At 40.4% G+C, this 13,873-nt stretch overlaps 2 long non-coding RNA genes across 2 annotated transcripts; both read right to left on the bottom strand.

Moving 5' to 3' along the window:
• Positions 1 to 5,343: 5,343 nt before the first annotated feature.
• Positions 5,344 to 8,675, bottom strand: LOC125697356 (uncharacterized). Its single transcript, XR_007378766.1, has 3 exons — positions 8,632 to 8,675; positions 6,793 to 6,894; positions 5,344 to 5,826 (listed from the first exon to the last, which is right to left on the bottom strand). It is a non-coding gene; the product is annotated as an uncharacterized LOC125697356 (long non-coding RNA).
• Positions 8,676 to 11,685: 3,010 nt separating this feature from the next.
• Positions 11,686 to 13,097, bottom strand: LOC125697686 (uncharacterized). The gene is made up of 3 exons (XR_007378902.1): positions 12,749 to 13,097; positions 12,155 to 12,322; positions 11,686 to 11,920 (listed from the first exon to the last, which is right to left on the bottom strand). It is a non-coding gene; the product is annotated as an uncharacterized LOC125697686 (long non-coding RNA).
• Between the last annotated feature and the right edge of the window lie 776 nt (positions 13,098 to 13,873).

Below are 13,873 nucleotides of genomic sequence, written 5' to 3'. Positions count from 1 at the left end.
AAAGCTGCCTACAATGATTCGTGCCAGCAAGTTGGCTGCCATGGAAGTAGGAGAAGAATGAAGATGCGTTGTCCAAACGTTTCTGCTGTTACTTGTTAATAGAAATGAACACTCATACTTTTTTTTTTTTAAACCAAATGTAAAAAGGCTTCTAGAAGCTTGCTTCAAAGTTTCATGTACTTTTCAAGAAGACACTGAGTGTTTCCTTGACGTAGTTCATGATTATATTTCATAGCTCTTTAAATAGTGAAAAAGTATTTCAGTAAGTCCTAAAGAGGGAAAGCTTTACCTAGTGATCAATCAGGAGCGTCGCTGGAGCCCACAACACAGGCAGTGCAGTGCTTCCCTACAGAGATATTTAATTAACTGTACGAATGAAATGACCATATGGAATATTTCAGCAGTGAACAGAAAATATTACTTAAAAAAAAAAAAAAATATATATATATATATATATATATATATAAATATTGCATGAGATTCTAAAACAAAGAGGAAGGTATAAGTTTCAGAAAGATCCCTGTTGAATACTCAGAATATCAGCACGAGAGTCATGCTGATACTAGAAGGGAACAGTATTAAGATAATCTATAGAAAGAAACCAGGCAGGTTATCATAACAATTCTGGGGCACTTGGATTGCTTGGACAAGTTGCAGAAACGTAAGAATTTAATCTCTTTCTATTTAAGACCAACTGCGATGGCCATATGCTGTTCCACATTCGTTGTGCATTTTGTTTGTCCCACTAGACTCTAAGCTCTTTCAGGCAGGGCCCGCCTGGTTGTTTGGCACAAACTCCCTGTTACACAATACCGGGTACACACAAGTAGGGGTTACACTTATTATGTTAATCCTCTCTAAAGCTTGCTAATTAAAATAAAAAACCCTGATAAAACGATGTTCCAGTTTTTACCTAAATCAACAGAATCAAGGACATTTTTAACTCACCAGAGGACTGGTGTGAAGAATCAAATATAATTTGCAAAGACATAGGAGAGCGAAACTCTATTCTAACCATAGCAATAAACCTATAGACTCAGACCTGGGTGAGACTGTTGGGAAACAGTAACTCAAACCATTAGTCCTCCTATGGATAGGAGCAGAGCTCGTCCATACTGCTCTGAGCACAAGCCATGTGGTAGATACATATGTTCATATAATTTGCTTTCTCTACAGAACCAAGTGAACATAACAGGTCAACACATTCTCATTCCAAGACCCTGTAGCTTTTACAGACAAGCATTGTCTGCTGCGTGGAGAGACCATCACGTTGGACTCAAGTTTCATCCTTGCACCTCCTCCAAATCACACTGCAGAAGCTTGCACGCTCCTTACTCCTCATAACCCTAATTATGAGCCTGTCATAAATCAGACCCAAGTACTTAAAAATTGAGGATACCTGGTTTCTGCCCTCTATGCTGTTTCTATGATCTTTTCAGCCCCCATCACTGGGGCTGTACCCATAGCAGACCAGGCTATGAGCATTCATTATGAAACCTTTTAAATCTGTGCCCAGTTTAGTGATCAAGGTGAACCCACTGATAGCTTAAAAAAATAAAAATAAAAGAATCCCCACGTATTAATTTATTTGCATTGACATCAGAGGACTGTATAGAACACAAGAATGAAAGACTGTAGCAAGCTACCTGAATTCAAAGGCAGCTTTGGGTGATTGACATAGGCTGGAGTATGTCTGCTAATACTCTATCACAGTCACAGTCTAGCAGGAGAAACATTTACATGAGCAAGTACAAAAGTCCTCGCAATAATGTTTGTTCTACTATTTGGTAGCTGAGATTTCTTAACTGTTTTCCAGACATATGCCCAAGCAAACTCTAACAAAGGAAGCAAATATTATGATGACTGAAAGGACAACTGCAAACCTAAGACAATAACAACATTCCATCAAGATCATACCAGCTTCTATTATTGCTCTCCATTTATTGAATATAGCTAAAAGTCATACCAATAAAAAAAAAATCCAGATTAAAGCGGATAAATTGGGGGTAAGGAGGAGGAGGGCTGTTTGTCTAGAGCTTAGGCTTTCTTTAAAGCACAGCCTGTACCCGATTTACATGTCCTAATGCAGACCAGAGAAAAGAATACGTTATTAAGCCTTTTAATTTCCAGCACACTTCTGTGATTGCAATTTAAATGAAAACACATGACTTGCAATCCCACTTGATCTCTTCGCACTAGTTCCGGCAGTGCACAGGCTTTAATTCTAATCAGGATAAACAAATCCATAGCTGAGATCGGTAAAGAGAAACACACAGCAGTTTTGTGAGAAAAATCTTGCTTGGCTTTTTTGTTAAATGCTGGATAAAGGGTGAAGTACTGAGCAAAGACCATAAACTAGGTCTAGACTAGACTGAATGAAATTAGAAAAAGAATGGAAATACTGGGAAGCAGAAGGGATCTGGAATAGATCTGAGAGAGGTAGCACTGCTTCAGTGCCTCTTATCAGATGGCAGAAAGGGTGGCTTAGTGCCTTCATTGATTCTCATTTCAGTTGGTGTTATCTTGGGATATCAACAGTTTCTCTCCTTGGGGCCAAAGCTTTGAAATCTAAGGGTGATTAAATTAGCTTTTAAGCAAAACATAACACGCAGTGTGCAAAAACAGTAACTTAAGTAGAACAAATGACCTCAGCAGCCTGCAGATGCCATCATATAGATTGCTTGTCACACATTCATACCAAGCACCAGGGCGTGGAGCAAGACAATCCCACTTTGAATGGTCAGGTTTTTTAGGCATGAGGCAATGATAAATGGATACTTTGAAGGAAAAATAAAAAGGCTTTCAAAGCATAATAGAAATTAGAGTTCATCAGTCAAAGATAAGGAATGGCTTATCAACAAGGCTGCCATTTATAGAAATGAAAAGACTCATTTCAGTAGTTAAAAAAATAGAATGTCTGACAGAACTAGTATGAGAAGGCAGCAAGGACAACAAATGTCACATTAAAGCAGATATATTTGCTGGTGGGTCATTTAAATAGTGCCTGAAGGATAATCCCAGCAAGATAGGTATTTGAACTTCGTTTAGCAGCATCCCTAGCTGAGATAAGGAGGTCTAATCACTTTAGAAGACCAACAAAGTCATTAGAGGAGAGTTAGGGAAGAAGCAGCTATATTTATACTTATTTTAAAATAAGATTTAGCAGAATAATTTCAGCAGCCAGCTTGAAGCTACGAATATTTATAACTCCATCAGAAAGCCCAACTTCATGGTATGCCAAAAAGCTGACTATGCAACAGACTAAGAGTTGTTGCCTAAAAAGAAAAATATAAAATTAACACGCATTTTTTTATTATGTTTTCAGAATGGCAGACTACACCCAATTTCTTCTACGCATTAAGTGTTTTAGAACAATATGCTCTGTATGTCTGAACAGCTTCATGCCCTTGTAAATAGTACACAGAATTCAGATGACACAGTAGGACTCAAGCAGTCGGTTCGACCTTGCCTTTCACGCAGAACTGCAACCATTACAGGCTCATACATACATACCATTACTCTGCAACCCAGCAGAGTCTGGGGCACGGGAAGCAGTTTCTCAAAGTTATCACTAGCAGGGATATCACTGGTACTAATCTGTTAGCAACACTTATCCTCTAACAGAACACTAATTAACTCAGATTAAGTTTTTATATTGTTTCTTAGCCTCTAGGAATGCGTAATGGTTATAAACTGAGCAAAGATAAGGGAAGTTATATACTAGTCTTTAAGAGATTGATAAAAACTTGTTCTAGTCTTTGCCTGTTACTGTATGGTCTCAAATTTATTAGATTTCATTGTTTCATGGGCTTGGTTTTGTTTTGGTTTTTTTTTTTTTTTTTGGACAAATGAGATTTGCTTTTAATAATAAACAGAGAAACAAGGAATGTCCTTAGCAAGAACAGAAAAGAACACAATGCCAAGGTGAGAAGGCTGACTTACCCAATTTTTAGCTACTGGTATAACATTCTTCAGCAGCCAGAAGTATGAGCCTTAAGATGAAGAGGGCAAGGGGCCAAAGCCATTCTACAGACTGCCCAACTGCTTCAAGTGGACTATCCTGTGCTCAAAGCATCATCATTTGTGATGGTTATCACTTAGAGTCACATCAGCAGTGATCACCCTGCTGCTTTAGGCACCCCTCTTCTTGTTCCTCAGAGACTTGAAAGAGAAACATCCTTGGACAAACATTTTCACCCTCAAACACTTTCTGCTCTAAAGTCACCCCCTGCATTAAAATAAACTGCAGCATGAATTAAGCCTTTTAAGGTGTGCCTTCCACCAACCACCATCCAATGAATATTTTAAATCATGACATCTCTGCTATAGGGGCAAACGCAACACTTGCATTTCTAGAATCAGCAAGTCGACGCTCTTCAGATGTTATTAGTACAGACAAGGTGCAAATTACACCAAGACACCAACCAGGGTAAATCAATATCAGTCGAAGAGCCTCTTTGTCTGGTCTCACTATAACCAGCTGTGCTGAGGCCAAGTGCTTACAAGCTCTTAAACACACACTGTTAGCAGTGATATGTGCACATGCCTGAAAAAACAAAGAAACAAGGCTTCATAGCCTGTTGATTTTTACCTCCTCACACTTTTCTACCTAAAGATTGAGTCAGTTTAGAGACAAACAGGGACAATCGGCTGTTTTATAACTCTAGCATTAACACAGAGGGAGATGCCAGGTAGATCACAAGCTGCTGCCCTTCCTTTCCAATTAACACTTGACCTTCTATTTCCAGCTTGCCTTACACTCTTTCAGTTCACCTTCCAATCAGCATCATTCACTGCTGAGACCAGACATGGTACACCTATGGCAGAGGTTATGCATATTACAATATACACTATAAATGGAGAGGTTAAAAATAAACATGGTTTACAACTTGTTCTTGACAGTAAGCGTTAGGAAGAGAAAGTCTGACTGACTTACCCACAGCGTATTGACAATAAAACTTGGGAAATACTTTAAGTAGTAGATTACATAAACTAGATCTGATTTTTAAGAATGCAGAAAGTAGCCACATTGTCTCATGCCTACCACATTCTTCCTATCTACATACTGCTAAGAGCAGCTTCTTCACTGGAAGCTCAAAAGAAAACATTCCCCAGGCTCCTGGGCTACAGTTTCCTATTCCTGCTGCTCTACCCTTATGAGTCAAAAGGATATTTGCACAGATGCATGAATTTTGGATAAAAGCTATTAGATCATGATCCTAAACTTCTGTCTGCCTTACAGTAAGTGAAGGAAGGAGGGTGTAAGTCAAGAAGAATTTTAAAATAGAATGTTTAATGTAGAAACACTAATTTAAAAATATACTAAAAGCATCTTATCTCCTTGGAACCGAAATTAGGGTATTTCATATTTAGCTTTGGCCTGTGCTCCCTGTTCCCTGCATCACAATGTGATAAGGGCTGGAAAGGACTGGGAAGTGCGCAGTCCACCTCCTGCTCCAAGCAAGGGTCAGACCACGCTGCTCAGAGCTTCACTCAGTTGGTGTTTGATAATCTCCACAGATGAAGCTTGTACAACCTCTCTGGCCGTACTCTTACTCAACCAGACTAATGAGGAGAACATCTTCCCCTTACAGCCATTGCTTCTCAACCTTCTGCCATGCGCTGCCTGTAAGAAGCCTGGCTCTGCCTGTTCAGTAACCTCCACAAAGGCACTGGGAGGCTGCTGCCAGGTCCTCCATAAAGCCAAGTGAATCACAGTTCCCCTGTATGCAGACACTGCAGCATATCCTGGGAGCTATGGTTTTATTTTATGAGATGCAGTTCTGCATGTTCAAATTATGACTTCCAAGAGAAACTGCAGCAGTTCTGTCAAAAAAACAAATAGGTCAGGGTTTGGGGTGGTTTTGTTTTTTCCCAGCAAGACAGCCACCCCCCCAAAAAAAATATTTTAAACTAACTACAGCAGTAACGCAACGCAAGAACTGTTATAATCATCTTTTTTTTTTATCCCAGCATCTCAACAGTAAGACTATAAGAACTGCCACATTTGAAAATAGAGCAGTAAATCCCTGGCAGCATTTACCCAAATACAGAAAAGACATATTCCATACAGAAGTCTAACAACAAAAATAGAGAAGGTCTGACTTCGAAAATCCAGTTTGCCTTACTTGTTATTTAACAAACACCTTCCACTAAAATCTTACAGTTTGTTGACAGCAATCTGAAATGTGTTAAAGTAGGATACACATACAGAAAGCCTTATTTACTAAAGCAGAATTATTTCTGGAAGAGCTGAATGTAGAACAAGCTACATCTTGCTCTAGTTTACAGCTGAGCATCCTGTTTACATGCTGATGTCTGTGTTTGTTTTTTGGATAGAGGAAGCAATGCTGAAAGACTTCAAATAATTCTGCCTCACACTGCCTATCAAGTTATTCCACTTCCATAGGAAACAATGGCTTGGGGTCAAGTTAGCTCATGCAGAGAAATGTGAGAAAGCAGAGTTGTCTCACTGCTCTAAGACAATGTCATTTTAACAGCTTTGATACAAGGATTTTCTTTACCAGCTTCTTTCTCCTTTCTGTGTCTGAAATACATATAATTTCCTCCTGGCTCTTCTTTTCTTTTCGCTTAGAATATTGTTCAAATTCTTTTTCCTTCTATCTAAACCTTATCCTACTCCCCCTTCCACAGGAGGAAGTGCTAAAACCTTGACAAGATTTACTCTGTCTTCAAGCTACACAGTCTTTACTCATCAGTGTAAACTATGGAGCTATGCACAGCAATATCTTTTACATTAAATAATAATATATGCAAGTATATAATGTATACCTCAAGATACAAAATGGATGGTCCTATAGAGAGTTAAGAAGAAAAAGCCAGGATAGTTTTCCATATGAATCTCCATACAGTTGCCAACTGGATTTTGTAGCCCTGTGCTCAGCAAAGCGCAGTAAAACAAGAATGCAGTTAGTATTCTTAGAGTGCTCTGAAAAAGAACAGGAAGAAGCAAGAAAATAATCTTGCTCTGTGCCAGAAAGAAGGGCTGGAAAGTCAAAGAGGAAAATTCATGCTCCATCCTCTACAGTACGCAATCCGCATCACTCTTAGTCACTCTCATGCATCACAGTGACACTAAAGCTGTACATGAAAGAAAGAAAAAGATGCTGTTACAGTATTTCCCCCTCTCCTTTAACTCTACATGCCCTCCAGAAGAACACATTGCTTCCAGGACATTGCAACTACAATTTGCTGAAGTTCTGCCCAAGAAGGGACCCACTGTGCACACTTTCCAGTATCTCGGGATATATTGATTAATGATTTATAGCAATACACCCATTCAAACAACTGGACTCAACTCAGTCTTTCAATTTTTAATTTAACAGCTGACTCACTCTACCTTCAGAGCAATGCTAAGCAGCATGAGGCAAGCCCAACCACAGAGAGCCCTGGAACACAGGTGATGCTGGGGCAAGGCAGAGGCAGTGATGACTCCCTAATATATTAAACATGGCTTCAAGAGCCATGAAAATGGAGGAGATCCAGAACAAAATATGGAATAACAGCACCGTCCCGTTTCTTCTATAATTGCTTGCCTAACTTTGCAAATAAGTATCTATTCGTCCCTCTAGGCTTGCATATACCAAATCATTACTTGTGTCAGGGGCCCTGTGAAGCGGTATAGCAAAAACACACAGTAAAAAATCCTGCAGAGTCCAAGGTTATATAGAAGGGAAAACAAGTTCAGTTTTTTCACCTCAGGGGCAAAATTGGAGTTCACATGTGTGATGGACTGAATAATGCTTCATCACAAGAGCCAATTTTCCTCCAGCTCCCTGCAGCTCTTCAAAAATAGATTGTATTTTTGTTCTTGATTTGCTAAATGGCTTTTCTCTCTATCATACCTTTATAAAAATAAAGATAAGTGATAAATACAGAATACCGTGACATACACAGCTCAACAGGAACTAGCTATTTTTAGGAAGTTCTCATTAAATTTATACAGATACATTTAAAAAGTTACATTACTCCCCCCCTCCACAAGGAGAAAAGTGATACTTCCTCAGTGAAAACAAGAGAGAAAATGCTTGGTGCTTATTAAAGTTATCTAAAAACATATCCACTAGCTTCTAACAAAGAACTCTAGGGTGGTTCCATCTCCTGTAATAAAAGCATATAGCATACACTCAAATCATTAGAGGTAAAAAAAAAAAACAAACAGTGTAACTTAAGGAAATATACTCACTTTTTTTTGTTTTTTGTTTTTAAACAGGACATTTCTTCCTGTACTGAAAACATTTTGTTCCTCACTCTGCTACAGAAAACAGCCACCTCCATAGGCACGGCAGCCCAGCGCTGCCCACACGGCCTGCAGCCCTGTCCCTGCACAGCAGGGAGCTCCTCACAGCCGTACCCCATGGCCTCCAATCCAGGGTCTGCTTCCCCTACATGCGTTCTTACCTTCCTAGGACACAAACTTTCTCCCCACCGATCTCTTCCTAAAGGTGCTGACTACTAACACACTTGCAAAAAGAAGAGAGAAAAGGAATTCCAACAAACTCCTAATTTCACACAAAAATGCCCCCTCCCACATCTTCCCGCAGGCCTTCCTCACTCAGCTTATATGCATTCTAGAATACTAGTAGAAAAACCATACAAATGCTGTCTTACCTTAAGCTTGTCAAGCACACACCTTCATTCTGTTGGGGTCTTCCGTATCTGAGGCCAGTAAGCTCGCCTCTCTCAGTTATACCCCAGTCAGCTCCACACGCAGCTGAACAACATCACCACACAGCTGCAGCCTTGTTATCCTGTGCCCACCTCCTCACTCCCACACCTGTGGCGTTGCCCTCCTGTTCTAGAAGTTTCTCCCGCTTTCTCTCCCTGTAGAGCTGGCACATCTTTCCCTGCTGTTTCCAGGCTGTGACTGCTGAGCCTCAGGGACTACAACAAACTGCTTCTACCTCAGTATTGTTTCTGAACTTCTGGTCAGGCACCTGCTGCAATCACCTGAGAGGATCCAGCATCGCTTTGGGCTCCCAGGGCTCCAACACTTTGCTACCAGGGCTCGAGAGGAGCCCAGCTTCACCACAGACAAGCAAAGCCTCATCCAGGCTCCGTATTTGTTAGCTTCTTGCCAGGTGCAGTGCCTGACAGGCTCTAGGACTCTGCATGTGGATGCTAGAAAACATCCAGGAGGTTTTAATTTCTTACCACTGGTATTATCACAGACATTTTATTCATGGTATTCAGTGCCAAGGCATAAAAGCTGGCTTTAGAAATGCTTGACAGCTGATGCAATGCTGACCACTTGCAGAGGAGATGATGAACTAATTTGAAGGTGCTTGATTTATTTTTCTTCTGCTGTGTTTTTATTTAATATTGAGAGAAACTGAAGATGTCTGATTTGAAAAATAAAGTTGAACCAGAGATATAGGATGGAACAAGGAAAAGCCCCCCACGGCTTTCGGCATGTTACAAAATATATGATATCTTTTATAATAATGCAGCAAGAATAAATAAGCCTTTCGTGATCAAGAGGAGACAGTGTTCTTTGTTCTGGTGGTTTCTGCCTTTCAGAGGCAGCACGCTCCAGGTGATGGTTATTTTTGTTGCTGCCAGTATGTCAGCTTGGAAAGGAATTATGCTAGGCCAAGGTGCACTTTTTAGTACCAATTTCTTCCCTATCACAAATGCTTTCAGGTGGCAATAAGGGTAATTTTTAGTATCTCATACCAGCCAGACAAAATTCATTTGCTGGACTCCGTGTCCTTACAAAGATCAGACCTTGAAGACACTTCATATTTAGTGTTGCCCTACATCAGTGTCTTTTAATTGCAAAGAAGTCCTAACTTGGAAACACACTGTGACACTCTGTGGTTCAGAGTTTTCAGGAAATCATCACATGCCAAACCACCTTTGTAGACCCACAACAAGAAATTCAAGTGAGTAAAATTTCTCTCTCTTCAGCAGAGGTCAGTGTCCAAATTCTGTATGCCACATGCCCTTCTTGTCCAGCTGTAAAGTCCTTAAGGGGACATACCAAGGGTCTTCGTCTCTCAGCAGCATAGTCTCAGGCTAGGCCAGGAGTGCCCAGTGCCAGCCATTGGTGCTTGGCAGGCAAGGTGGTAGAATGCAGTGCAGCCCCGGCTGAACGCCCGAGCCAAGCATCCCTGCCTGTACCCGTCATTCTTGCCTTGTCCTGCTTATTCATAAGCGAAGCTCAACTGTAAAGAAATAATGATTTTCTTTGTCCTAAATACTGCCTACAAATAGCTTCTCAATTTTTAGTCCATTAACAAATCTTTCCTGGGATCTATTAACATGTCACTATGGAGTGTCTTTTACATCAAAGTTTAATACAGCTTAACTCCGTCTTAATCATATTGCTCCACTACACTTTATAGCCTGCAGCTTCGGGGAACCTTTGCCTTTTATTAGTACCCATATACAATCACGAAGTCATTCCAAAAATCAGTGCTGCTTTGGGTTCCATAAATTCTTATACCTTTGATTTATTTGGTATTTCTGGAACTCTGTGAGAAGGAAGATGTGAAGGCAGGGCGAGGAAATGAAACGTTACAGTAGTACTGAGTTGTGTCAGTACACTGCTTTGCAAAGGGGATCTGACAGGAGATGCAGGCACTTCTCCCCTGCAATGACACTCTTCAAAGTTAACAACAATGGCTTGGTCAAGCTCTTGATACAGTCAAGGAGAATCCTGCTATGACAGTCGGTGAAAGCTGACAGATCACTGTTGATTTCACACTGCAGCTTTGCTGTCAGTCAACGTTTCTGGCTTGATAGTGCCCTATAAAGATGTCGTGCCACAGTTCTGCTGTTGCAGCATTTCTGGTTTTGTTAGCCTCAAAGACCTATAAACTGCTTGGTGGGGAAAGGAGCTGAGTACATCTTTGTAACCTATTTGGTTCCCTTTGTGCATACATGAGGAAAATGAACTCAGGGATTGAAAATCCTACTTAGAGAAGAAACTTCAGATACGTTTATCTGTTTTCTGATGTGATATTTTGCACTTTGTAATGATGTTTGTAAGCAATGTACCAGAGCCATAGTGTGATAAATCTGTGGCCTCCATTCATTAGATCTCTCATTTATATCACTGGCTTCATTACTAGAGATGACAAAACTAAGATTATGTGCTTGTATAAAAGTAGCTGCTGACAACCCTGTTGTCTTTTCCAATTCCACTTCTTTCGAGAAGCATATTTTAAATGCAATTTAAGGTGCCATCGTCTCAGGAGCATGAACAAGATGTAGTCACTAATTAAATGGAAACATGAGGTCCAGCCTGCTATCTTAAAACTCACCCGATCCCATCATACTCGCATGATTTTCTCCCTCCCGTCGTGAAGGTTTGTCATTTGCAGGTGCTTGATTTTCTTCTTAGTTTCCCAACAGAGTCTGGACTCAGACACCATCAAAATTACATTTTTAAGGATCCAAGTAGCCATTGCCTGTGTGGACATTTGTTTTCTTCTTCCAGTTTCTTTGCAAGAGTTTTTGATTTGTTTTGTTTTTTACAAAGTCAGTGTTGCTGTTACGTGCTCTATGTGCTGCAACTGTTCAAAGGAACTGGGAATGTGCAGCTCATACAGAATGCAGCTGCCTGGTTGTGAAATGGTATTAGACACAGAGAATACAGTATATCGATCCTTTGGCAGCTATATCAGCTTCCTGTTTGTTTCTGAGTATATTTTAAGTCCTAGTTTTTTACCTGGTTGTAACCTGAAAGGTTACTGCTTTTGTCTATATGAATTGCCATAGCAACTGCAGTGCTGGAGCAAACAGTCATGGGCTTTAACAGTCTGCGGGTCAGCAGCAGCTCTCTCCCAGTTTAGAGACCTTCATCTCTAAAATCTGGGTTGTTTCACCAGCTTGATTGGGCTATATTTTACGTATGCCAGCGTGACTCTACGTGTGGGCTACGCAATCCTGGTATCTGCATAGAAGGGAGAGAAGAGATGTGAGTTTCTGTCCATTTATTTGGGAAGGATTGTATTCCTTTTCTTTTTATAAACACTGTTTTAAAAAGCCTGCCCAAAACCCAAGCATATAGTGGCTTGCATGTATATCTTGATGTAAAGGCTATGTTGACCTATTCCATTGCAGGGTTATGGCTCAAGGCTAGGGCACAGATGAGACATTGGACACAACGAGATCACATCTGCCTGACCTGGAACTGAATGCAGGCTGTTGTGCTGTGCATTGGTACTTCTGCTCTTCAACCTTAGCAGCACAGAGGGGCTGTTATTTGCAGCTCTCCATTCTTTCACAACAGCTGCTGAGGCAGTGTTTTCCCCTTGTTTTCACACCTTTCTTTATTGTTCACAGGGCCTTGCACCTGCAAGCCCCAATAATGTTGTTAGAACAAGTTCTTGTGGGAACCAACTGCCACAGAGAAAGAGATCATGCCTTTTCCCCAACCTTTTCTTACCTCATATTGTATATGTTGCTTTATATTAAAAACAATTAAGCATAATGCACAAGTCAATTGAATGCTGAAATATTATCAGAAAATATACCACCACGTTAGTGACTAACACATAATACTTTTATCTTGCTACCATACTCAAGTGTAATTATCCCACTAACAGGAAAATCCAATAGAGATTTTAATTTGATCCCACTAGGAAAAGGAAAAAAAAAAAGGACCAACAAAAACATACAATATATTCTGGAAAAGCATGCCAAAAACATTCTTATTTTTCTCTTCATTCTCACTACCAGCTGTGGAGATCCCCCAAAGAACACCCTTCTAGGGACCCACCTGTATTTCCTTCCTAACTGCACACAAAGAAATTTTCCCTTTTCCTTCTCCGGGTCTGCAGTTGCAGACCTCAGTAATAACACTATGTGTGAGTCTGACTCAACATCCTGCATAAAGCAGCCCAACAGCATACATTTAAAAAGTCACATTCTTAGAATTACTTGCTCAAAGCATCAATGCAAGGAAAGTCACTAAACCAGTAGGGCTGATAAACCTGGATTTTCCTACTTGTCAGCAGGTCTGCCTTGCCCTTCAGCTGGTAGAGTGAAAGCAGTGCCTACTTCCTGTGCCACAAATATCTTACATTAAGTAACACATAATTTAAATATTGACAATGATAGAGGCACAGTTGGTTATTTGACCAGTAGTCACATGTGTGTATCTCCTCTGCTGCTCTGCAGATATTTCTATCAAAATTGGTGCAGCTGGGGACCTTATCGATAGGAACAGCTGAGTGTCAAAGTCCTCATTCTCCACAGAAACAAAAGGATCCAAGGGTGAGGCTTTTACATGCTGCAAGATGCACCCCTTTGATGCTTTTTTGTAATATTCTAATATTACAGATATTAGATATTATAAATATTGTTTAGTGATACTGCAGGTCAGGCAGTGAAATCATGGAAATATCAAACTGTACTCAACAATGTGCAGGGATCTTGTACTTCTGTCTTTTGGGTGAATCTTTTCCAACCTGTTTGTTCCATGACTGCAATCTGTGTTTTATCAGGACTTTGGGGTTTAATCAACTGATTATACAGTGGACAAATTGTTGCATTTATCCCAGAAGCTTGAAGCCAAGCTTCTCAAATAATCTGCATGAACACTAGTTGCACGTTATCTGCACAGCTGCCTTTTGACAGGTATGGTTTTAGGTGACAGTTGCTGTGAAGTTAAGTATTATTTACCAGCAGTGGAGGACATTCCTACATTCTTCATATCAATGATCACTACCCACTATTCCTCCTAGAACTGAAAACATCAGTTTCAAAGGGATCTGAAACGGCCTAGAAAGGAAACTTTATGCAGACCTGCAATAGCTACAGAGACAATGAACTCCTCATCACATTATTTGTCCTTGGCTACCCTTTTCTGCATGCACTGGGATGTGTTAAGCTCCAGAGAAGT

Source organism: Lagopus muta, chromosome 9 (genome assembly GCF_023343835.1).
Source record: "Lagopus muta isolate bLagMut1 chromosome 9, bLagMut1 primary, whole genome shotgun sequence".
Taxonomy (NCBI): domain Eukaryota; kingdom Metazoa; phylum Chordata; class Aves; order Galliformes; family Phasianidae; genus Lagopus; species Lagopus muta.
Note: the sequence above shows the minus strand (reverse complement) of the source record. Positions and strands in the feature narration are given on the sequence as shown.